The sequence below is a fragment of the Apium graveolens genome, chromosome 11 (genome assembly GCF_009905375.1).
Source record: "Apium graveolens cultivar Ventura chromosome 11, ASM990537v1, whole genome shotgun sequence".
Classification (NCBI taxonomy): Eukaryota; Viridiplantae; Streptophyta; class Magnoliopsida; order Apiales; family Apiaceae; genus Apium; species Apium graveolens.
In genome coordinates, this window is record NC_133657.1 from 120480929 (window position 1) to 120507679 (window position 26751).

The window sequence follows — 26751 nt, forward strand, 5'->3', positions numbered from 1 at the left end:
TTGTATTATTTAAATGTGTAATTATAGAGTTATAAAATAAATAAAATGTGTGTATGGGTTCTGTCAGCCGTGTGTTATTTTATTATTAGTTATGTGTGGTTAGGGGTTTACGAAGATTATTTGTATAATTGTTTGTTGAGCTATATTGTCTCGTTATTATTTTTAAACCAGTGATTTTATGGCAAATTTATTTGCATAAATACTTGGATTATCTCTAAAATTGTTTCTATGGTTTTATAATTATAATAATCATTTTTGGGATTTCAAAAATATTTTAAAAATTATGAAAATTTTATTTTATTAGTTTCAGGATTTTTATAAAATATTAAAATTATTTTGATGACTTTTCGGGTTATTTTTAACCGCACATTGGTTCTTAAAGCAGTAAAATTCGGAGCGAAGCCGGGCTACAGGGGACTTATGTTAATCCATTTGACACGTGGTTGATTTTCAGGATATTGCTTACTACGTGTCAACTGCGGGATTATTAAAAAAAAAAGAAAAATAGATGCACGCCTACCCTCTCTGTTAATATCTCAATTCCTCTCCTCCCTCCCCCAATTCTCTCTCTTCCCATTCTTTCTCCTCTTCTCCGGGTGGCTCCTGGAAGTTGTCGGCTGCTTTGCGCCGTTTCTTTTCGTTTTGTTGTGCAATTGTGCGCGTGGGGCGAGTTTTGTCAGGCCTGTGTGCATCTTGGCTCTGTTGCTAAGTTAGTAATACGAACTGATGCTATAACTTCAGTTTAATTCTGTTATTGCTTTTGTAATTTTATGGAGTAATAATTAGATGAAACATTCTTGATTATTCAAATATTTATTTACCTTATTCGAGAATTAATCGGTGAATGTTCGTGATGGAAACCCGAGTTATACGGGTACCCACAAATTTTTGCAGCCATCCGCGATGAGTTTTTTTTTAAGAGCGGACGGTGGACTGTGATGATTTATTCTGAGTCCTAATATTTAAAAATAAATAAATAATAAATACATAAATTTTATTTGTAAGTTCGATGCGAAATAGTAGTTGAATATTATTATTCAAAGTTATTGGAGTGTGGGTTGTGATTGTTAGATAGTGCTTGAATTAAATTGCGATTGTTGTAATTGGGATTTGACGTCGAATTGTTTCGACGTGTAGGCCGATAAACAGAGGAGGTGCTGCCCGAATTTTGGGAAATTAAGTTCGAAAATACGGGGACATATCCTGTGATTATCGGGTTACTAGTCGAATATATATATATATATACGTATATAATTATAAATAAGTATTTTTGCAGGACCTACTTGGTGTGTTGTGATGGAATTTTTTTTTCAAAGTATATGACAACCCCATTTTCAAACGTTGGTCATATGTATTTTATGAAAATGATCGTCGAACCAAATTTTGAGTATAGAACAGAAACTTGAATGCGTGAACCCTAATTGTTGCGTGTGTTATTATAATACGAATAATTACGAGTCGAGATTGTTATTGTTTGGGTAGGATTGGTATCGAGGATATGTCAAGCATAAATGGGTGTCTAACATAGAGTAGTTCGACTCTGTAGGTGCTAGTCGAAGGATTCGAGAATTGACGTTGGACTAAGGTTAACCTAGTGATCAGTCGGCAAGCGCAGCAAGGTTCCAATCGAAGGGCCTGAGTGTCGAGGTCGGATCCAGGATAGTCCAATAGTAAGGCGATAAAGCCGAGTGTCCAAATCGATTCGAGGTCAATCAGAGAAAGTTGTAAAGCTCTGCAAGGCAAGTACCCCTGACCATTCTTTTATGGTTCAGTATATATGAATAACTAAATGTTTTATTCTCGTAATGGAACATAAATGTTTTAAATTACGTATCCCATGTAGTTATAAATCATTGTTTTTAATCTGTTTTGGGAAAAAGTAACTTCAAAAGGTACCTATCTCGAATGAAATGATTTGTGAACTGAATTTTTATATGTGTGCTATTAAAATGAATGGTTTTAAAATGAGATATGTACACGTGTTTTGAAAAATGGATAAAACGATCATATATGGGATACATAGGGGCCAGAGTAGGCCTATTGAGATGGCGTAAGAGGCTAATTCGGTTGCGCGTACTATATAACTGATTAGTCCAGTAGGTCAGAGACCTAGCTAGTCTCTGAGTTCTGAAACAAGTAAATGGGATGGCAGTTGGAGCCGTCTGGTGTTGATAGCCTAATCAGCTGTCTTCACATATCCACTACGTATCTGATTAGGCTTTGTGGTTCCCGTAATGGAACAAGTGATCTATACAGTGGATTTGGAAATGAAAATGGCATGCTAGAATTAAACTCTGGTATTTGTACACAGCACACAACTGATGTTATTTTTTTACAGAGCATGCTAGTTTTGATATCCACTTTATACATGTTTTACTTGTTTTCTAGAAAGTTATTAATTATGTTCCTATGACTGCTTTATTTTAAACCATTTTTACTTGTTATTCATATAGTGGTACTGTTGAGCAATTCGATTGCTCACCCTTGCAGAATGTTTTATATGTATGACAGATGCTTAGGAGATCCTTCCTTCATAGTCGGCCAGAGTTCCAGTTCCTTCCGTGCCAGGCTCCTCTGAGGTAGTAGTGTTCAGACTATATGTGGTCTATTCAGTTGCTGTATTAAGTTAGTTGTCAGGATTGTAAAAAAAAAATTAAATTGGGTTGTGATAGTTGTGTAGCCTAAATCATACTTAAACCTGGAAAAGATAAAAGGGTCGTAATTATATTTTATCATTGAATTGATTATACTATTGTTGTTGTTGTTGTTGTTGATGACGTCAACTCCTGACCCCGGGGTTGAGGCCGTCACATGAACTCCATTTGAATTGACTACGATATACAGTTTACTTAGGACTTCTCGATGTAGTATAATTCTACATTTCATGGTATAACATCTTTCTTGACTACTCGGTGTAGTTCAAAATTAGACTTCGCGATCTAGGTCAAGTTTGGACTTCTTGACATAAGTCAAACTTGAACTTCATGAAATAAATGTGAATTGGACTCCACTACATGGTTTGATAGTCTTGACGATATAGATCTTCTTCACTTCATGATATTGAACTTAGAACATTTCTGCAACTTTATTGGTCTTCTATCTTCAAGTTATTGCTTGAACAATATTCATTGAACTTCTAACAAATTGATTTATTGTATAACTATGATGCACAAGACTGTTGCATGAGAATCCTTAAGCTCTTATAATATTATGAGCTGTCAAAGATACAATCAGGAAAGTACATAGAAACCTATTTCAACATTAGTATGAGTTAGTAACTTGTATGATACCTTTTATTACCCTCCAATGCCAAGTTACTTGTTTCTGATAACCATAATGATCATTAAACAAGTATGATTTACTTGAAACAATACCACCGGTAGTGATACTTAGGTTGACACATTTGTTTTGTTGTTATTCCTGTTTGTCACAAAGCTCAATGAAGAATTATCATATTTATTAACCATCTCAGAGTTTGATCAATTGTTCCACTAAATTAGAGATTATTGGATGTTAAGTTTAGGAACATTGATCAATTAGGTTTAGTAAGCAAACTGATTAGTTCAATTTTAACTCTGTATTTAACATGATTAAACTTGTGAATTTAATGAGATAATTGATTCAGTATGGGCCATTAGTGGCTTAGGGATTATGGTTTTGAGTAAAGGATAAAATGAGATAGATATGAAATTGAGAGTGAAAGGGTTTTGAGAATGTGAAGAGAAGAGTAAGGAACTGGTTGTTTATAAAGATGAGAGAAATAGATTTATATATAGGGGAGAGAGAGAAAATGAAGAGACATCTTATTTTTAAAGAGAGGTAACCATTCAAATTTTTAATAGAAAATTGATTAATTATTTTTCTCTAAAATTAGGAGATACGGATAAATGATAATTATACTAATGCACATAAATCAAGAATAACCAGGTAAACACATAGTATGCAAACATGTTTATCTAGTCATCACTACTACAAAAACTACCTTGGATATCGGCTAATAAGCAATGTCTTTTTAAAATCCAATCGATGTGTTTCCATGTAATGAGAAAAGTAGGGGCTTAAACATCATTTTTAGCCGATGTCTATAGCATTTTATACATCATTTTTATCAAAGTTCTGATGTGTTTTTCTTCAATTTATACTTTGCCTATGATTTTAATTCTGCTATAGCATGACATCTATATCACCTTAAACTATCATATATAAAATAAATTGAGACATTAACATCGAGTATAACTTTAAACTAATGTGTATCTTAAAATTACATCAGTCTCATTTTGGAAGCGACATTGTATCTCTCTTTTCTTTGGTAAAGCGATGTCTTTGTTCAGCTTTTACATGAGTTCGATTATGAAGTGATGTCTAATACATACTTTAACATCTATTATCTATTATTTTGTTTGTAAAGTGATGTTAGTTTTTTTTAATTCATGAATCACCTGTTTCGATGAAATGCCCAAAAACAAAATATTCATCCAAACACTAAATCACCGTACCAAAACTTAAAAAAAATAAACCAATGGCGCAAAACCATACATCCATTAATTTACCAAGATTCAGAGTACATCATCCACCAATCCAAAAAAATTACATATATCAAAATCAACTATTATATATCTTTCAAAAATTTCAACAAACACCAAAAAAATCTTGAAGAATGTTTTGTGATGGACGACCAAGATCAGTATCGTAAAACTTGAGCAAATCAACACGCATAAATGACTTGAACTGCAACTTATGTTCTTCATCCACAGACTCCTCTGGAACTTCCACCATTTTCATGTTGTTTAGAAATGAAAAAAATGTGACATTGTATCGTATTTCATTTCCACTCAACCTCATAGTAACTTAATGGTTTGGAGACAGAACTTTATTGCTACTCCATGCCTATATATCAACATTGAATGATCAATTTTAATTTTCGGGTTTCAATTCTAATAACAGACCCAATTACATCAATTTTTTAACAAGTACACACCTGGATCAAACTAATGTTATGCCATAAGTATTTCTTTTTGTCTCCGCGGGATATAACATAGTAGATTCGATCTACTGGTAAGCATAATTTTTTATCTAACTACGTACCTTGCATGCATCACCAGCCATGATTACAAAGGCAGAAGGAGATAACTCAACGGAAATCCAATTGCCATATCTTGCTTAAATTTCTAAACCAGAGACTTGATTCTGCTAAAGTGTTGTCAAGAAACTCTTGTCTGTTTGAGAAGAAAAAGGCATAGTAATCTCATTCACCTCCTAAGCTCTGTATTTCAAGTACTTGATAAGGTATGTTGTTGATTCTACATGAGGCTCTGTATACTTTTCCACACCATAGCTTTCGGACAACATTCTTATTATCACTTTATCAAATCCAGCCACTTCCTTTGAAAACGCCAATGAAATTTTACTAACAAATTTAGATTTAAACAAAACTGGTTAACATAAATTTAGTGTATTACTCCGGACATTCAAAAATAATGTTGAATAATTAACTATTTACCAGAAGGAATTATTTCCCTTTCGCCACATGAGATTTTTGAAATTTGTAACACCTTGGTCAGTTTTTACATAGTCAACCCCCTATCCTTCATGAAGAGGAACAAAAAGGATTTTTCTGACATAGCCATGATATAGCTTGTCATTCATGTTTAGAATTTTAGAATCAGTAGGAAGATCAAACAACTCATCTTATGCTTCAAAGATTGCTTTGTCCAGCTCAGATGAACAGTTACCGTAAAATGCGGTGAAACAACTATGATTCTGAAGAGATTGCCTAATATCTTGGCACGTAGAAGAAATTATAGTCACTAATGACCACTTGATCTGGCGGTATTGTTAGGTCACACACACTATAGAGGGGGTGAATACAGTGTATAATACAATCAAATCAAACTTTAATATCTTAAGTAACAGAAAACAAACTTTATTGAAACAATAAACTCGGTTACAGTATGGAACTGTTACCTCTCAGTGATGAACAAATATCACGAGAGCTGCTAGGGTTACAATGAATAATCTTCTCGAATATGATAACACTTATAGTGTAAACCCTATGTCTATGTTTATATACTACACAGTTACAAGATAATCACTAATTGATATGGAATATAATTCTGCTTCCTAAAATATATCAATCAGATATCTTTTCTTCCAAGTATTCCATTCTTCACAGAACTCCTTCTTCATGTATATCTCTTCTTATGTTTATCTTGATCTTCTTTCCTTTAATCAGCTACTGTCCTTATCTGATCGTCCTTCAGCACTTCAGTTCTGATATCTAACTTCTGATGATTATCTCCTGATAATATAAGTACTGATATCCTTAAGTCCTGACTTCCAGTATAAGTACTGATCAACGGTTAAGTACTGATTTGTCCTGTTAAGTAAGATCTGAAATCTAAACATAAATTATATTAGCCATGACATTATCAAATATATCTAACAATCTCCCCCAACTTGTAAATTAGCATAATATACAAGTTTAACAGATACTTGATGATGTCAAAAACATTAAGTACAAATGCATGAGAATTAGACTAGATAACTACAACTTACAGTCCTTAAAGCTTTACCAATATTCAACTTCTGATAACAACTTCAGTCTGTACAAATATCAGAATTTAAGCAGTTGTAGATCTTCGACTTGGCTTCATCATCTGATCTCTCTGATGTCAGGAGTTATTCTGAGATAATTCTTCAACAAACATCTCTCAGCATATCTAAGTTCATCAATCATTCTCCTTTTGGCATCTTTAAGCTCTGCAGTATCTTCACCAATTTGAAAGATTGCAGCTCTGAGATCATTGATCTTTGCTTTTCTTATATCCTGATCCAGTCTAATCAAATAAGCTTTATCAGACTCAAGATTGAATTCAACAGCCCTGTACCCCAGAAAGGTAGTTATAATCTTAGCAGTGTTGGGCTTCATTTCAACTATATCACCATTGTGATCTCTGTACTTTGGAACGTATGTGCTGTCAGACTTAACAGAATAAAACCTTTTATGTCTCTGAATCTGTTCTTTCAAATAGTTTGCAACAGTTCCTGTTATTCTGTCATCCACTTGAAGTAAGAATAGTACATGCTCCAATTCTTCAAAATACTTCAATAGAATGGCATTTTGTCTTATATGATAAACCCTACCATCTGTCATGAAATACAACAAGATGTATTCTTTCAAGTAGGTATGGTAAACCATCTGTACAGATTCCAGTTGATTCAATCTCTCAGGAGTTGCTCCAATACCTGGTTCACTCAAGGAAGTTGGATCATTGGTAGTGTTATGTATTCTTCTTTCATCAGCACTTCCCAATCCAGTTTTATCTCTTGCTTCCTTTCCAGTAACTACTCTTGCTTCAAAACCACTTGCAGTAGTCTTCAAAGATTGAGTCTGTTTTGCTTTAGTGAATCCTGGTAAGAGTGTCTTTGGTCTATCTTCTGATATCAAGTTAACTTGAGCTATTTCAGAGGTTACTTGCTTCTTCTGAATATCAGAACTTACAATTTCTTGACTCTGGACAACTTGAGCCATGTCAGAGGTTGTTTTAAGAACTTTTCTTGAAGTCAGAGCAAGATTATCCTTTTCATCAGTAATTTCTTCATCCTCAGGAGGCACATAAACCTTGATAGGTTCACCAACCTTTTCTTTACCCTTGGATCTTGGATCTATCTGCGGTTGTGATCTAGCCAATGTTGCTTCAGTATGTGTCCTTTCTTTGATCACAATGCCTTTGAGTTTTGGAAGTGGCTTTTTACCAGAAGCTTCAGATTTAGATGTGACTTTCTCTGATTTAAGCCTGGCTTCTTCTTCCATTAAACTTTCCAAGTCCATTCCTGGATTTTCCTGAAGAAATAACTGTCTTGACATTTCCTCATCAAGATCTAAAAGTTCATCAGAACTTATCATTTTACCAACAACAGAACTTATTCTTTTCCCAGTATCATAACTTGTCCTGTGACTTGTGATTTCAGCTTTTCTTGATGTGAATCTTCTACCTTGACTATGACCTCTACCCATTCCAGGGTTTCCTTGATCATCTTTTTCATCATCCTTCCCTGTCAGTGTCTTGTCAGTCTTGCATTTGGACTTAATTACTTTCTCCCCCTTTTTGGCATCAGCAGGTAGTAGAAGAGAGATAAGCAATTCCATTGAGGATTGGATTTCAGTCAGTTGTGATTGCTGAGAAGCTTGATTTTTCAGAATATCATCAATCTGAGCTTGTTGATGATCTTGAGTCTTCTCAATATAAGCAATCCTGTCAAAGGTAGGTTGGAAGAACTTTTTCTTATCAATTTTCCAAACTTGTTCCTTTTTGATAAATTATTTGAATCTTGTGTAGCTCTGCATGAGTAGTTGAGTGAAGACCTTGTAGATGTTTAGTACTCAATACAGTGACTCTAAGCTGGGTTTTGAAATCATCAGAATTTAACATTTCATCAGCTTTAGTCAAGTGCTCAGCAAGATGCTTTTCAGTTGGAACACATGAAACTGAGTTCCATTCCTTAGTCCACTCCTGTCCTGCAGGAGTTTTACTCCAAGGTACTGGTGCTTCTCTGGTAACAAACTTCTTAACCAGTTCAGACTTTAGAATAGTCTGTTGAGGAGCATGTCCTGAAGGACCTGCTGCATCAACATCTGCAGTTGTAGCAGCATCACCAGTATCTCCATCATTTGCAGCATCAAAACTTACAGAATCAGTATCCTCTGATAAAATAACAGTGTGAGTAGCAATGGAGGCTTCAGCATCCTATAATTGCTGATCTGGTTTTAAGTTCTGATCAATAGCCATATCCTGATGCTCACCTAAAGTCTGATCATCAGCATCTTGATGCAGAGAAGGTGTTGTAGATAACTCTGGAGTTTGAACAACATCAGTAACAGGTGTTGTGGAAGGATTAGTTACTGTTGGAGCTTCTAAGAGAATTACTTCAGGCACAACCAAGTTTTGAACATCAATATCAGCACTTGTGCCTGCTGCCAGTCGGCACAGCTTAGCTCCATATTGAAGTTTTGGTAGTTCAAAAACATGTTGTATCTGACCATTGTGTTTTTGAAAGAAAAAGTATGAAGGTAAGTTTGTGAGAAAGAATTTGATGGGAAGGCTGATGTGAAGTGGCTGCTTATATAGGCAAGAGAATGCCAGGAGACGTAAAAGTATTTAATGTTGACAGGTAGAATTAATTCTACCTCGTCTCCCCAGACTTGGAAAAAGAATAACATTCATTGGAAGGAGAAAACATGGTTGAATGCGCACAAGAAACAAGTAAAAGTGGACTGTTCAAGTACGAATACCATTAACCCTAACCATAGTGACTATTAGTCTTCCACTTCAACATATTCTAGTTTGAACTGAGACTGTTATCAAATTTTATCCACAGATAAGTCAAGTAAAGAATTAGACTGTAATATCAGAACTTAGACTTATATCAGAACTTAACAGTCATCAGAACATAATTTCTTAACTCGAAAAAGGAATGCCTATGTGAGTAAATCCACATACAAGTTCTGAGTTATACTCTTCAGAACTTAATCGTCAGAATATGCAACCAGAACTTGTCCTCAGAGTTAGTGCAAAATGACACAATGACTGTTTATCTAAAACAACATAGACCACCACAGTAATTTTCATCATTCAGATGGAGTGATTATTGTGTGCATTAAGCTAAATTGCAGACAAGGAGTAAAGTCTGATTCACTTCAGTACATCTTAGAAATAAGGCATAACTAAAATTTTGCTAAAGAGCTGTCATTATCCTGAAACCTACTGATGAATGAGTTCATGCTTGAGTCCACCTCAACTGTTTTGTGCTAATTTTATGCATCTTTTTAAATTCTATTTTACAGTGGCTTCTCAGTGTAAGTGAGTCACGACTGCTTATCAGAATTTATGCTATTATCAGAGTATTTCTCCAGTAATCATAGAGTGTGAAAAGTCACCAAGAAAATATTTTGCTTTTCTAATGCATATTTACTTAATACCAGCAATGCACTTGGGTCGTCCCTTCCACATGTTTACTCTAGATCTCAAAGGAGTACCTGATTTTATTCTTTGATCTTTTTGCTTTTTCTTTTGATAATTGAGCTTTATCAGCACTTAGTACATTCAGCAGATTTACTAGTATCAGAACTTAACAGATGAGTAGCATTATTTTAATTTGTGACTTAGTAATAAGATAAACAAAGTAAACTCAACTAAGCTCAATTATCAGAATTTGCTTGTGTCATAAGATTTCCACAGAAATAATTACTCCTTACATGGGATCATTTGTTTATTGAAGACTACTAGGTCAGTATCTAGCACAGTTATCCTCGTAGGATTGAATAGTTACTTAAACAGACATATCACTTATCAGAGTTTAGAAACATATATCAGACAACAATCAGTACTTGAACGCATATGTCAATTAATCACAGAATACACAAAGAAATTACATTCTGTAAATACTGATCATAAAGTCTAATGAAACAGAACAAAACTAGACAGATTTAGAAAAAGAACATGAAACCATTCTGTAATAACCCCAAAATTTTGAACTCTTTGTAACCCTTATGAATAGTGTTTTTGCTGATATTGCTGAATAAGAAAACTGTTCATGCCACACTATGTAGGGGTTCTGTTATGGATATTCTGAGATTTTATTGGTACTCTATAGGGTATATAAGTGTATGTAAAGATCGTCAGAATCCAATTCCGAACACTTTGATTTTTCCCGGAAATCCACTAGATACGGAAAGAATTGAGTATAAGGTAACAGGATAAAAAGGATTTAAATTAAAGGATTATAAGAGAGGATCATAAAAGGAATATAATATATTGAGAAAGGTTAAGGGAACCTAAGTAATAAGATCCCGGGTATGATCCCTCAAACGATAAACGAAAACAAAAGTTAAGCGAACCGTATAACAGATCAGCAGTCATTAGGCAAACAATTAGGAAGTTAATCAAGGAGGTTAGGGATGATGAGGTCATCCAACCAATAAGGAGAGGACAAGTAAGAGATGATGACACAATAAGGTGATGTAAGCATGACATAGGGAGGGAGGAGATGTGGTTGGTTTATAACCACACAAAGACAAGGTTAATAAGGTAATTAACCAAAACAAAAAACAAAACTACATCCACCAAGCCAAAACAAATCATTTTCATCAAAACAAAAATTGTATTTCTCTTCACCAAGAACAATTGCTCTCGGCTTTTTCCATTTTCAAAGAGAAGATTTTTCAAAATCCAAGTTCCAAGCTTCCTAAATTGGTAAGATAATTCTCTAGTACTCCTTATGCATAGTTATGGCTATCTTATGAGTTTAAGCCTCCAATTCATTCTTAATCTTCTCCACGAAATCAATGAAGAAGACAATGAATAGTGATTTCAAGGTTTTAACTTGATTTTTCTTGTTTTTCCTTTAAGATCCAAGCATCTCTAAGACATCTCAAGGCTTCTTAAGGCTTCCTAGCTACTCACATCACTTCAAGGAAGGTATATCATCTCCAAACCCTAGATTTACTTTGTATATTAGGATGATTTTGATATTTATGGTAAAGAGTAGATTGAAGCTTGTTTGTTTAGAGTTTGGGTTGGAATGGTGATGAATTGAATGTTGAAATCTTATGGTTTGGTTAAAGGATTTAAGTATAGTTTAAATTCAAGTTTAAGAATAAGTATAATTGTTAATATTGAGTTGATTGGGGCTGTTGTAGTGTGATATGGAGGGACTTTGATTGTATGAATGGATTGGGGTTGTTTGGTGCTTGTATTGGAATGGTATAAAATTGGGAAATCGCATAAACATAGCCGTCGTAATGTCCGATTTACTTTAGACTGCTTTTGTTCATAATATTAGGACCCGAGAACTCACTGCTAGGTTTTGACCATTGCCATGTTTAGATAGTTCATGTTACGAGCTTCGTTTTGATATGTGGTTCGTTTGATTCCGATGTACGGTTTAGGAGAAACGGCCGTTTTAAGTAATGACATTTCGCGAACGAAACATTACCCCTCGCCTTACTTTGAAACATAGGTTAAAGACCTAAAAAGGGTTAATTAGTGTATGAAACAATTATGTTAAGTGTGTTAGGCAGTTAGTAAGACACTCGCGAAAGAATCGCCTTAAAACTCGTAATGGGTAAATTATTAAAAATGGTGGAGCCGAGGGTACTCGAGTGACTTAAGAGAATCAGTAAGCGCAAAGCGAGCGTTAGAGTCTAATTTGGTTAAAGTATAGATTTACAAGTGACTTTGGTTTAATTCTAACTCACATTTTGTTTATAGGTTACCAGACTCGTCCCAATCCATTAATCACCCTCAGTCGCTCAGGCAAGTTTTTTACCCGTATAACTGTTGTTGTGATGTACATGTGTTTATGCATGATCTTGCGATAAATGCATATTTTTTATTAGCAAATTCTTGCGATATATTGTAGCATGTGATATGGTATATATGCATGCCTGTTTCGTATTCTTGACACATATATCTATTGATTCAGTTGATTATACCTATGCTAGAGATAAGCGGTAATTTGCATATACCCTTAGTATAGGGGACCCAAAGGTGAACTTTTTCTAAAACCGGGAGTCGATGCTCCCGAGTATATATATATATTTATATATATATATATATGAAAAGTTATAATACTATGAATCAAATAAGGTTTATTCGATAACTTTATTTTATTAATGAATATTATTTTGAATATTCATTCGAGGACATATGACTCCGCTTATTTTATTTATTGAATATTATTTTGAATATTCATTCGAGGGCTTATGACTCCGTTTATTTTATTAATGAATATTATTTTGAATATTCATTTGAGGGCTTATGACTCCGATTTATTTACTAATTAATATTCTTTATTTTATTAAAGAATAATGTGTCGGTAATCAAACTTACTTTTGATTATTCAAATAAAGATATTATTTGCGTATAAGTATATCTTTGGTTATTTAATAGTCATTTCAAGTATAAGTTTTAAAACATCTACTTCAATTATTTTTATAAAAATTATTCTTTATGGGAATATTATTTAAATAATAATATTCAGATATTTTCTAATATATTGGGACTGATTTACTTTATTAAATCAGCATTACTCTAAACACTCTTTAAAGTGTTTTTGAGTCTTTAAAATGATTTTTAAAAGTTAGAGCGGATCCCAAAACTCATTTTTATATTTAAGATCCTCCTTTCGAAGGGATTTAAATACTCGCTCAAAACCTGAGGGATCCGGCTCTGTGGTGTGTTTTATATTCGCAACAACATTGCTGTCTTGATAAAAGAATTTTGATTACTTACCCAACACTCGGGAAGTAAAATTCTTGGAACAAGTTAATCCATTAACAGGCATCGCCTGGGAAATATCGGTGAGTTTTCCTTTCCAACTAGATACGACTTCTTGGTGGAGCTGTATCAACAAGTTTCTACTTGGGGAAAGGGGGGACGAGCTTTACGTTTCAAAGTCATGGATATCATCTGAACTAGGAGTGGCATAAGTGGTCGAGTGGCGCCGGCCCAGCCTTATTATATTGGCCCAAAATGGCCTGGAAGTTCCGCTAAGACGGTCCATTCCTTAGGAGTCCAGTGTTTGGTTGACAAGTAAATCCGACAGGTTCTCCTCTACATGTATAAAATGGTGGGGTTGTACTACTGCGACTGATCATCGTAAGTGGTCTTCCTGGCACGACAAACTCCCGTAATGAGTTCATCATCCAGTTGGATAATTCTGCAACACTACCCGTAGCATTTCGATCGAAAGGCTACGAATGGGTGGTTGCCGAAGCATTGACAGGGTCAAATAGTTTTATTGGTGTTTCCATTGAATGAAGTATCTCGTAACTTCATTTCTTTTAAAAATATTTCAAAGATTGAATATATTCAAGTTTTAATTTATGGTCTCATCTATAGGATGACCTCTTGAATCTTATTATACTTTGAGCAGTAGTAGTTCAAGTAGATTTCTAAAAATGGTATAAGTATAGTGAAGTAATTGGTAACTTCATCTTCTTTTAAACTTATATCCAGTAAGTAATTACCTTACACATGATAAAGGATTCTAGTAAGTATCCATTCAGATACTTGTATTATTGTTAACACTATATATTATCTTGCGGGCTGTAATGCTCACTCTTGTTTCATTTCTTCTTCACACAACAACAGTTAGGAAAGATGGCCAGGCTCAAGCAGACCCAGCGCAAGAGCGTGGGAAGCGCCCCGCGCCTTCCCGTTGAGATCATAGCTGCTATAGCTGCAGAGGTAAATCTACCTGTAGATCAGACATTCTACTTTTGGGAACCAAATATTGTATAATTATAACTTGTGGCAGATAATGGTAATTAACTGTAAATTTATCAAGTAATCATTTTGGGTTGTAATAACTTTTAAACTGTGGATTCAAAGACTTGTACTTATTTCAATTTCATCTCTGAGACTATAACGAGTTGTGGTGTGTGTTAGTGTGGGATCACAACATAAGGATAATTATTATTAATTAAGTGAAGTGGTATTGTGGAAAGAAAGACCGTGACGGCCCGGATCCCTGACCCCGGATCTGGGGGTGTTACAGAAATGGTATCAGAGCCAAGCGTTATAAACCTCAGAGATGATGCGACAATATAATAACAAACTCACAAAGATAATAAGAACTCTTGCCAAGTTCATGGTCGGACTACTTAAAGTAGCACTGACAATTAAAACCCTTACGGGAACCCTTATAAGTATCATGATAGTAACTTAGCTCGTTTAATGTGTAGGCGCATGAGATAGAGGACCCTGAGATGTTCGAGCGTGAGCATGATGAGGCACTGCTAGATGTCGAGGATCAGGAGGAGCCTGAGATGGAGGAGGATGAGGAGGACCACTCAGAGGAGTTAGAGACAGAGGTCATTACTATTTCAGATGAGGAGGACCCGGATGAGGTCCCAGTAGCTGAGGAGCGTGTCGGACCTATGGTAGTGTACACTGGTACCCTTTTACCCACACTCCCAGTGGTCAGAGCTCCTACCCCTCCACTACCATCCTGGAGCACTTATGATGACAGCTCAGAGACCCATACTCCCGAGCCTAGGCAGACCGAGGAGGCACCCCCAGCGACTCCAGATTCACCACCTCTCGACCCTGCCCATAGGCAGTCTTTGTTAGCCCACGGCTATGTTCAGGATGTACTGAGGACCCGAGTGGCCGTTGCTGAGGCCCGGCTGGATGAGGTCAGGAGGGAGTTGGATGCGGAGAGGGCGGGTAGGCGTACCCGAGCTTATGAGACTAGGGCTGCTATACCCCGATCCTTGAGGAGGGAGCTGACGGGGATAGAGCTCACGTCCCGAGTGAGACTCAGATCGCTCCAGGGGGACAGGCATGGTAGGATCTCCAGGCGGCAGGCCGAATATATCTTCCGTCGTGCGATGGAAAGGGTATGGGAGCTGACCCGCTCCGGTGTGTGATTCAGGACTGACGATGGGATAGTCTAGTTGTCTAGTTAGCCGAGGCCTTAGTAAGAGCCAATTTTCCGGGATAGTTGACTTGTATATAGCATCCCTTTTTCTGACTAGACAGATAGACTCTTGTGTATCACTTTTGGGACAGATGGCTGTAGCACTGTTGTACTTTTAACCAGATCAAACTATGTATTTCTCGCATTATGTATATATTTGTTTCCTTTCAGTTCAGTTCCTTAGTGACAAGATTGTAACACCCCCAAATCCGGGGTCGGGGATCCGGGTTGTCACGAATTTCATTTCCCTTAGTAACACCCAATCTTAATAATTACTCAACTACTCTGTATTGTGACCCCACAATAAACACACACACCACACGTTATAGTCTCAGAGATGAACATCCAAAAATAACCACAAGTCATTTCATTCCACAATTATCTGCCAATACACCTTAAAAGGTTTTCTGAATAAATTTACATTTCTTTGCCATTATTACAATTCATAAATATACATAAATCTGGTACATTAGAAGTTGAAAGCCTAGCCTATTGGTAGTTCCTACCTCAACTACGGCGGCATCAATGCTTCTAGAAAACTGCGGAACGTCTCCTAATCGCTTGTGAATCGGGAGCTTGGTCCTGTTCATCCTTTCTATCTGTTGTTGTGTGATGAAAGAAGAAAGCAAGGGTGAGCAGCAAGCCCACCAAAATAATATGTATAATGATTAACAATATATGAGCCTTCTCATAGTATTCATGAAAGTCTTGGTCAAAAGAAATGAACTAAGTTTAATATCTTAATGCGATAAAGTCGCAAAATATTCAGTATATATACATATATACTTTTCAAAATCTTGGAAGTCCTCTTCTATGCATAATACACACAAAGTCCCAGTGTATAACTGTATAAAAAAATATCGTTGCAAGGTGATCTCATATATCTAACCTTGTCTCAACGTTTTTCTGAAAATCTTTGTCATTCATAAGACAATCATTAACTAGATATAAGTTTAAAAGATGAAGTTACAAGATACCCCAATATACTTATATCTTTCCCAAATACTACTTGAACTACCACCGTTCAAGTTATAATCAGTTTCAAAAGTTCATCACATAGATGAGACTACAAGACAAGATTTGAATAGATTCAATCTTTAAAATATTATTAAAGGAAATGAAGTTATGACATACTTCATTAAGTTCTAATATATATATATATATATATTCATATATATCTCCCATATATTTCCTGAAAACCTCTGTCATGTAAAGTATGAACAGAATTGTAATATCCAATAAATTTGGAAAGGAAAAGAATTTTGGCATAAACCAGATATCTTGCTGATCAGGCAAAGATACCCATAAGTAACCTTTTCTACTAGTAGATGGACGAATTCCCCACTGGTCATCACCCTGGTCGTAATAGGACCTTATGCTGGACTGCCACTCAGCCACTTATGCATTTGATGGACTCCCACTGAGCCACTTACACTATCATGGACGCCCACTGAGCCCATGTTGCTTATGCCGACTCAATAGATGGACTTACTTCCCGAACGTTGGGTAAGTAATCAATTCATTTACCAAAACTGCAACCTTGTTGCGAATATAAAATACACCACAGAGCCGGATCCCTCAGGTTTTGAGCGAGTATTTAAATCCCCTTAAAAAGGAAGATCTTAAATATAAAAATGATTTTAGGATCCGCTCTAACTTTTAAAAATCATTTTGAAGACTCGAAAACACTTTAAAGAGTGTTTGGAGTAAAACTGATTTAATGAAGTAAATCAGTCCCCAGAATATTTAGAAAATGTCTGAATATTATTATTTAAATAATATTCCCATAAAGAATAATCTTTATAAAATAATTGAAGTAGAAGTATTAAAACTTATACTTGAAATGAGTATTAAATAACCAAAGATATACTTATATGAAAGTACTATCTTTATTTGAATAATCGAAAATAAGTTTGATTATTGACACCTTATTCTTTAATAAAATAAAGAATATATCTCAGCAAATAATCGGAGTCATAGATCCTCAAATGAATATTCAAATAATATTCATTAAATAATATAAACTGAGTCATAAGCCCTCGAATGAATATTCAAATAATATTCAAATAATAAAATAAAAGGAGTCATAAGTCCTCGAATGAATATTCAAAATAATATTCATTTAATATAAAGGAGTCATAAGCCTTCGAATAATATTCGAACTAATATTCAATAATAAAATAAAGTTAAAGTTATCGAATAAACCTTATTCGATTAATAGTTTTGAAAACTATGACCATATATATATATATATAAGTATATATATATATATTTATATCCATATATACAAAATCTACTCGGGATCCTCGACTCCCGGTTTTAGAAAATATTTTCACCTTTGGGTCCCTATACTAAGACGCAGATTACCGCTATCCTCTAGCATAGGTATTATCAATTGAATCAACAGATATATATGGAAAGAATACGAAACAGGCATGCATATATATATACCATAGCAGCATGCTTCAATATATTGTAACATTTGCTAATAACAATCATGCACTATCACAAGATAATGCATATACATATATTTACATCACAACAACAGTATATCGGGTAGAAAACTTGCCTGAGCGACTTGGGGTGATAAAAGGCTCGGGACTCTGGTAACCTATAAACAACAAGTAAGTTGGAATTAAACCAAAGTCACTTGAAAATCTATACTTTAACTAACTTAGACTCTAACGCTTGTTTTGCGCTTACTGATTTTCTTAAGTCACTCGAGTACCCTCGGCTCCACCATTTTTAGTAATTTATCCTTTACGAGTTCTAAGGCGATTCCTTCGCGAGTGTCTTACCAACTGCCTAACACACTTACCATAAATGTTTCATACATTAATTAACCCTTTTTGGTCTTTAACCTATGTTTCAAAGTAAGGTGAGGGGAAAAGTTTTGTTCGCGTAACGTCGTTACTTGAAACGGTCGTTTCTCCTAAACCGTGCATCGGAATCGAACGAACTACATATCAAAACGAAGCTCGTAACATGAGCTATCTAAACATGGAAGTGGTCATAATCTAGCAGGGGGTTCTCGGGTCCTAATGTTATGCACAAAAACAGTCTAAAGAAAATCGGACGTTACGACGGCTATGTTTACGCGATTTCCCACTTTTAAACCATTCAAAAACCATCACAATTCACCCCCAAATCAATCATACAACCAACATCCATCCAAACCACATCATAACAGCCCCAACAAATCCATATTAACCATTTATACTTATTTCCCACATGAACTAAAAGCTTTACTTAGGTTCTTTAACTAATTATCAAGATTTACAACTCCAACAATACCACAAAACCAACTAATCTCTACAAACTCAACCAAACTTCAAACAATCAAGCATCATGCTTCACATATACTATATCAAACATATTCATTCCTAATTACTCAAAAATAAAGCTAGGGTTTGTAGTTTATACCTTCCTTGGAGAGTGGAGAATCAAGAGAATGGCTTGGAATCACCCTTAAAGTCCTTATCCAAGCTTAATCTAAACAAAACTTCAAGAACACAAATTTTATTTCTTGAAAAACACTATTCACCATCTTCTTCCATGATTTATAGAAAAAGATTGGCTTGGAATTAGAAGCTTAAACTTATAGGAAGTATGTAACTATCCATGGGGAAGCTTAGATAATTACCTTGCTAAATAGTAAGTGGTGGAGCTTGGATCTTCAATTTTTAAGAAATGGGCCAAGAGCATGAAGAAGAAAATGGGGGGTTTGTGTTTTGTTTGGTGAAAAAAATGAAATGTTTGCTTGGTTGGTTGATTTTTGTATTGTTTTTGGTTAATGACTTAATTAACCTTGATTTTGTGTGGTTATAATTGAACCACACTTCCTTCCCTTCTATGTCATGCTTGTGTCATGCTATGATGTCATCTTTCCCCCTTGTCCTCTTCTCATTGGTTGGGTGACATCATCCTCTCTAATCCCTTTGATTAACTTCCTAATTGTTTGCCTAATGACCGCTGATCTGTTATACGGTTCGCTTAACTTTCGTTTTCGTTTATCGTTTGAAGGATCATACCCGGGATCTTATTACTTAGGTTCCCTTAACCTTTCTCAATACATTATATTCCTTTTTATGATCCTCTATTATAATCCTTTAATTTAAATCCTTTTATCCTGTTACCTTATACTCAATTCTCTCCGTATCCAGTGGATTTCCGGGAAAAATCCAAGTGTTCGGAATTGGATTCTGACGATCTTTACATACACTTATATCCCATATAAAGTACTAATAAAATCTCAGAATATCCATATCAGAACCCCTACATAGTGTGGCATGAAAAGTTTTCTCATTCAGCAAAAACACTATTCATAAGGGTTTCAAAAATTTCCCAAAAATTGGGGTTATTACAGTCTCCCCTCCTTAAAAGGATTCCGTCCCGGAATCAAATTGAAAATAAATAGGGATACTCTCTTAGCATTGCACTTTCTAACTCTCGAGTAAATTTTTCCACATTGTGGTCCTACCACCAAACTCCGCCTAGTTTGATAACCCTTCTCCTAAGTGCTTGTTCCTTTTCACTCTATAACCCTTCCTGGTTGCTCCATATAGGTTACGTCTGGTTGCATGTCAATGCGCTCATATGCCCCTAATTATCTGGCATCCGAATTACACTTCCTTAACATTGATACGTGAAACACGTTATGACTTGCTACATGTGCTGGGGTAAGGCTAGCTCATATGCTAACTTCCCAATACTTCTTAATATATCCAAGGGTCCAACAATTGGTGGACTTAGCTTTCCTTTCTTTCCGAATCTCATTAACCTCTTCCAAGGGAATACCTATAACAACACTAGGTCCCCTACTTCCCATTCCTTGTCCTTTCGTGTCAAATCAACATACTTTTTATGTCCATCTTGGGCTACTACCAGCCGTCCTTTGATTAGATCTATTATATCCTTGGTCCTTTGGACCACTACTGGTCTGAGCATCTTGCGCTCTACAACTTCATCCTAACATAAGGGAGATCGACATTATCTTCCCTCAAGGATCTCATAAGGCGATATCTCAATACTGACATATGATCTATTGTCGTGATATAACTTAATCCGCGTTAAGTGATCATTCCAAATTCTTTCAAGTCTATTGCACAGACTCTCATTATAGCTTTTAGCATTAGAGCTTTTGCTTCTCAATACCCATTCTTTTCCAGTTCGTAATCGCTATCACCTTCCGTTCCTAATATTATACTGGTTATACTTTTGCTCGTTAGCGTTTTATAACCTTTTAATAACCATGCCAACCTTAGTATCACGAATGTGTTTCCATTCCGAATACTACCACAACTTTATTACTCCTTTTTCAGCTGTTTCTATTTTCGAAAGCTTAATCCTTCATATAGAAGTAAAAGAATTTATTGAGAGATCACTATGATCATGAACACTTGTTATATCGTATAGTTAGTACAGAAGGTGGCCAGCCTTTAGTACTTGACAAGCAATTAAACAATATATGGTATCCTACTAGGCTTCTATCACACAGATAGATAGTCATTCGGAAATACCTCCCCTTCTGGAAGGGTTGTTCTTCTCAGCTTACATGAAATGAAAAGGAGAGAAAAGAACGAATTGAAGAGAATTGTATATATATAAAAATATACTGCCACAAAATATCTAGCTTGGAACCTACCTCCGAACTATAGAGGTTTGTCATAGGAGAACAAAACATATATGTATTTATATCAACATCAAGTATTATAGCATCGTATTTCACATGCCTAAATATTTTTGCTATTCCGTCCATCATTCTATGGACCCATGTTCTTCCTCGAGCTTATACACAATCACCTTTGAAACTCCTTCGATACCGAAAATCGAACCCGGGATCTCATTCTAGACATCATCGTTACTTGAATTCCATGCTTGCACCGTAACCTTCCTCGTATAATAATACGACTCTCTATTGATAAGAAAGAATAAATATTCAATAGGTAGATACTCTACTTAATTAGTCTATCAATGATAACTTATACACTACCACGACCTGATTAGTGGTACTCAATCTCAACATCCATTCCAATACAACTCTCACGGTTGTAATCAGCTCATTACTCGCAGAATCATTGCTGCATTACTATGGTCCACCACTGACCTACTGTCGTCATTCACGTTCCATGAAATCTTAATATCTAACCAAACGGAGTCCATACATGTCGTATCAAATTCTCCTAAGGAGGTAACATGATCACCGTTCATGATTCATGAAGAACACTCCTGAACTTGACGTACTTTCATGACATGAAGCAGATAAAATTACAGAAGAGTTTCAATCAAAGCAACGATAGCAGGTTAATACCATTCTAAATCATATGCCTTAAATAGAAGACTTACTCAAAGGTTCGTCTAGTCCTTTTTGAAACATGGTCCTGGCTATCTCAAGATAGGACCTTATAAGATAGATAGCCCGTTCATGGCGATTACACGAATTAAACCCTTACCAACTACTATTACGGTTGGGTATTGCACAGTCATCAGAAGGAATGTCAATCTTCCAAACCATAATACAACCTTCACAGTTTTAACCATCATCACTGTATTCTTTTGGCACAAGCGCCTATAATTATCCTCTTACCTTTAAAGTGTCGGCCACCTCTTTGGCCTTTCCTGATAGTAAAATTTCCTTACAGTCAATGTCATTTTAACCACCTCCAAATAAATTTTCTACCTCATTTCAATCACAGCTTATGTGAAAATGCTTTCCTTAAAATCTGATGAGTAAAAAAAAAATCACCATTTTTCCATGAGTTATTGCCTCAGTCTTTAGAGGTTAATAACTATCACGAATGACTCTCAATCATACTTAGAACATCTTTTATCTTAAGTCCTAATTGCCCTGAACAATTTCAACCATTACTGGTTCGATCCATACTTTCTTGTGGTTCAACACGTGCCCCACTTGGCATTATTATAATTACGTCATATTTCCTTTATCCACATTTCTATTCTTGAGAATTTTGAATATTACCTTTTTCCTTATAAAACCTCTAAGGTTATCCTTCAATCGTTCCTCCTGTATTCCCTAGATACAGGGCATATCACAATACCATTTACTAATACTAGAACCATTGTCTATATACTTCTGAAAAATATCTCCACTGATTCTTAAAGGTTGTTATTACCTTAACCCTTTCTAAATCATACTGTCAAAACTCATACTGTCCCTATTAAGGATGAAATGCCAACCTTTATGCATTCCCCGAGGATTCATTTTAAGTTACCGATGTTCTATCCTTAATTCCACCTTTAAAAGGTACCTGCCTTCTTCCATGGATAAATCAAGTCATATATCCCTGATAAGGGTGTCTTATTCAATCATTCCTACCTCGATAGTATATGCCTAATTTCACAATAACATCTGTATTCCAAATGAGGTCAATCAATTATGGCCTCCAAAAGATAACGACGGTTATCCGCTTTTCTTTCCTAATTTGGTAACGATAACAAGGATGTTCTGGAAGATATTGGTCCTGTTCAACGTGAACTTCTTCTTAATAATTCCTTATTTACTTTTGTTGTTTATCTCAACAGTCATCTCAATGTTGGGATACCTCTCATACCTGGCGTCTCCCTTTCTGGGTATCGAGCCACCGGTCTTACACTTCACATTCTTGAAGGTCACTTCCTTCATCCAATTTTCCTAATTTCTTACTTCCTTGTCTCCTCAGTCTATCCGCGTCTCATTATTTATCCTTCGAACTATCTCAAGGTTTCCTCGAATCCTCCCAACTTACAGGGGATAAAATATATGTATCCCTTATGCCTTCACCCAGCAATTTTAACTCATGGTGAATCACCCTCATCCTGACGATTACATACTTTTCTATTTCTATTGCTACGAGTCTTTAGGGTTTCCTCATACCCAATTCCTTTATCATTCCTCAAACTCTATTGCCTTTATATTCCTTTCCCCTTTAGTTTCTTTTTATTTTCCTTTCTCTTATCGTTATTTCATGAACCAACACAACATAAGCATTGATTTCAAACATCCCGTCATTCTGGATTCGTGTCCTCAGAACGAATCTTGACAACTTTTACAACTTAGATTCATAATTTATCATACTTGTCTGCCTTTGTTCTGACTCTAAAGCTTTTACACTATCTCCATAACCTTGGGAATTACTTTCCCGAAAACAATTTACTGAACTCAAATCAGTTTATTATAATCTCTTGCTCCGTGCCTTCCTTGGCCTTTCACCAGCGGATGGTCTCTCTCTTGGGAGGGTAAGTGACAAAACAGTCTTTTGTGGTTCGTCAATCATTTAGAATCTCAAATGATTCCTCTATTTCCTTTAGTCAGGCTCTTGCCTCGACTGGGTCAACCTGTTCCTTGGAACTCTGAGAGCTTAGCGACTTAAAGGTCATGAAAGAATTTCCTACCGCATTGTTTCCTCAAGGTGGTGGTTGGGGATAATAGTCTAAGTTCTTTTTAGACAGGTCCATGAATTGCCGTATAGGAGTACCGTCTCGGGTCTCCTTTCCTTACTCGACTTTCCGTTTCCTTAGTATGAAATGTTTCATCCTTTTCCCGTACTTGGGGTTATCTTATACGTTAAAATCCTCATTTTCCACTTCAGTATGTTATGGGTTCCTTCTATCTTGATGGCATCCTCCCTGACTATCACATTCAGGGTTTGCCCTTAATCTTATTTCTTGAACTATGACTTTCATCTAAGATCTCATCTTTAAGCTCTTGAACATTTGGAATCCAAATTCTATAGGAATACCTCATTATTCCCTTATCATCTTTATCGGTATTAATCTCATATCTATTTGTTGGCTCTCTTCCTTCATTCATCACTTTTTCTGGCACAATATGTTCCTTTCCGATAATTCGGTCTGTATTGCAATCTCAAACAGCTTTTCGGTACCGGCTCCGGTTACCTTCACTACTATTTCCATTTTCTCAAAATCTCTTATAAACTATCCCAAAGATATTATCATCTTGGGTCTCTCCTTTTTACTAAGGGCATCAGCCACCATATTGGCTTTCCCCGAATGATAAAGAATCTCCCAATCATTATTCTTGATTAGCTCTAACTGCCTCCTCTGGCATATGTTGAGCTCTTTCTACGCGAAAATGCACTAGAGCACTTATGGCTTGTGTAAATCTCGCACTTCTCTCAATATAAGTAGTGCTTCCAATCTTTAGGGCAAAACTATTGCCACGAGCCTAAGCTCATGGATGGGGATATCAAATTTTATATTCCCTTAATTGTCTTGACGCAGACGCGATTATCTTGCTGTGCTATATAAGAAGCATCCTAATTCCTTATGCGAAGCGTCACTACAATTCACAAAATCTCCTTTTTCATCCGGTAACGCCAACATATGGGTCGCCACCAACCTTTGCTTTAGTTGTTAAAATCTTTTCTCATATTTCTCTGTCCATTCAAACTTCTTAGTCTTACGAGTAAGCCGCTTCAAAGGGGCTACTATCTTTACATACTTGAACGAACCTCCGGTAGTGACCGACCAATCCTACCTCTGGTAGTCGACCTAACCATGGTCATCAATTCATCAGTGTTCCTTTATTCATTCTTGTCAGGATCCTCCATGGGATCCTCCTCAGCAACTATCCCTTCTAGGACAACATCCTCAACCGCTACATCCTCAATATCAACATCATCCGGTCCTGCATTAGGACACTCTATCGGATCCACAATCCAATCTCCAATTAGTAATAAACATCATCGCGCTGTTGCTCCTCAACCTCAGGGTTCGGAGTCCCGGTACCATCTACGATAACGAACTACGCTTCTATCACGATATTTATAAGGGTTCCCATAAGGGTTTTAACTGTCAGTGCTACGTTAGGTAGCCCGACTATGAACTTGGCAAGAGTTCTTATTATCTTAGTGAACTTATTATCTTAACGTCCCATCATCTCTGAGGTTTATAACGCTTAGCTCTGATACCATTTCTGTAACACCCCCAAATCCGGGGTCGGGGATCCGGGTTGTCACGAGTTCCATTTCCCTTAGTAACACCCAATCTTAATAATTACTCAACTACTCTGTACTGTGACCCCACAATAAACACACACACCACACGTTATAGTCTCAGAGATGAACATCCAAAAATAACCACAAGTCATTTTATTCCACAATTATCTGCCAATACACCTTAAAAGGTTTTCTGAATAAATTTATATTTCTTTGCCATTATTACAATTCATAAATATACATAAATCTGGTACATTAGAAGTTGAAAGCCTAGCCTATTGGTAGTTCCTACCTCAGCTACGGCGGCATCAATGCTTCTAGAAAACTGCGGAACGTCTCCTAATCGCTTGCGAATCGGGAGCTTGGTCATGTTCATCCTTTCTATCTGTTGTTGTGTGATGAAAGAAGAAAGCAAGGGTGAGCAGCAAGCCCACCAAAATAATATGTATAATGATTAACAATATATGAGCCTTCTCATAGTATTCATGAAAGTCTTGGTCAAAAGAAATGAACCAAGTTTAATATCTTAATGCGATGAAGTCGCAAAATATTCAGTATATATACATATATACTTTTCAAAATCTTGGAAGTCCTCTTCCATGCATAATACACACAAAGTCCCAGTGTATAACTGTATAAAAAAATATCGTTGCAAGGTGATCTCATATATCTAACCTTGTCTCAACGTTTTTCTGAAAATCTTTGTCATTCATAAGACAATCATTAACTAGATATAAGTTTAAAAGATGAAGTTACAAGATACCCCAATATACTTATATCTTTCCCAAATACTACTTGAACTACCACCGTTCAAGTTATAATCAGTTTCAAAAGTTCATCACATAGATGAGACTACAAGACAAGATTTGAATAGATTCAATCTTTAAAATATTATTAAAGGAAATGAAGTTATGACATACTTCATTAAGTTCTGATATATATATATATATATTCATATATATCTCCCATACATTTCCTGAAAACCTCTGTCATGTAAAGTATGAACAGAATTGTAATATCCAATAAATTTGGAAAGGAAAAGAATTTTGGCATAAACCAGATATCTTGCTAATCAGGCAAAGATACCCATAAGTAACCTTTTCTACTAGTAGATGGACGAATTCCCCACTGGTCATCACCCTGGTCGTAATAGGACCTTATGCTGGACTGCCACTCAGCCACTTATGCATTTGATGGACTCCCACTGAGCCACTTACACTATCATGGACGCCCACTGAGCCCATGTTGCTTATGCCGACTCAATAGATTGACTTACTTCCCGAACGTTGGGTAAGTAATCAATTCATTTACC

General features: G+C 35.8%; 1 pseudogene; it reads right to left on the reverse strand.

Annotated features, from left to right (window-relative positions):
* Nucleotides 1-4629: 4629 nt before the first annotated feature.
* The window catches only part of LOC141695844 (putative 2-oxoglutarate-dependent dioxygenase AOP1), a 41775-nt pseudogene continuing 19653 nt past the window's right edge, over nt 4630-26751 (reverse strand).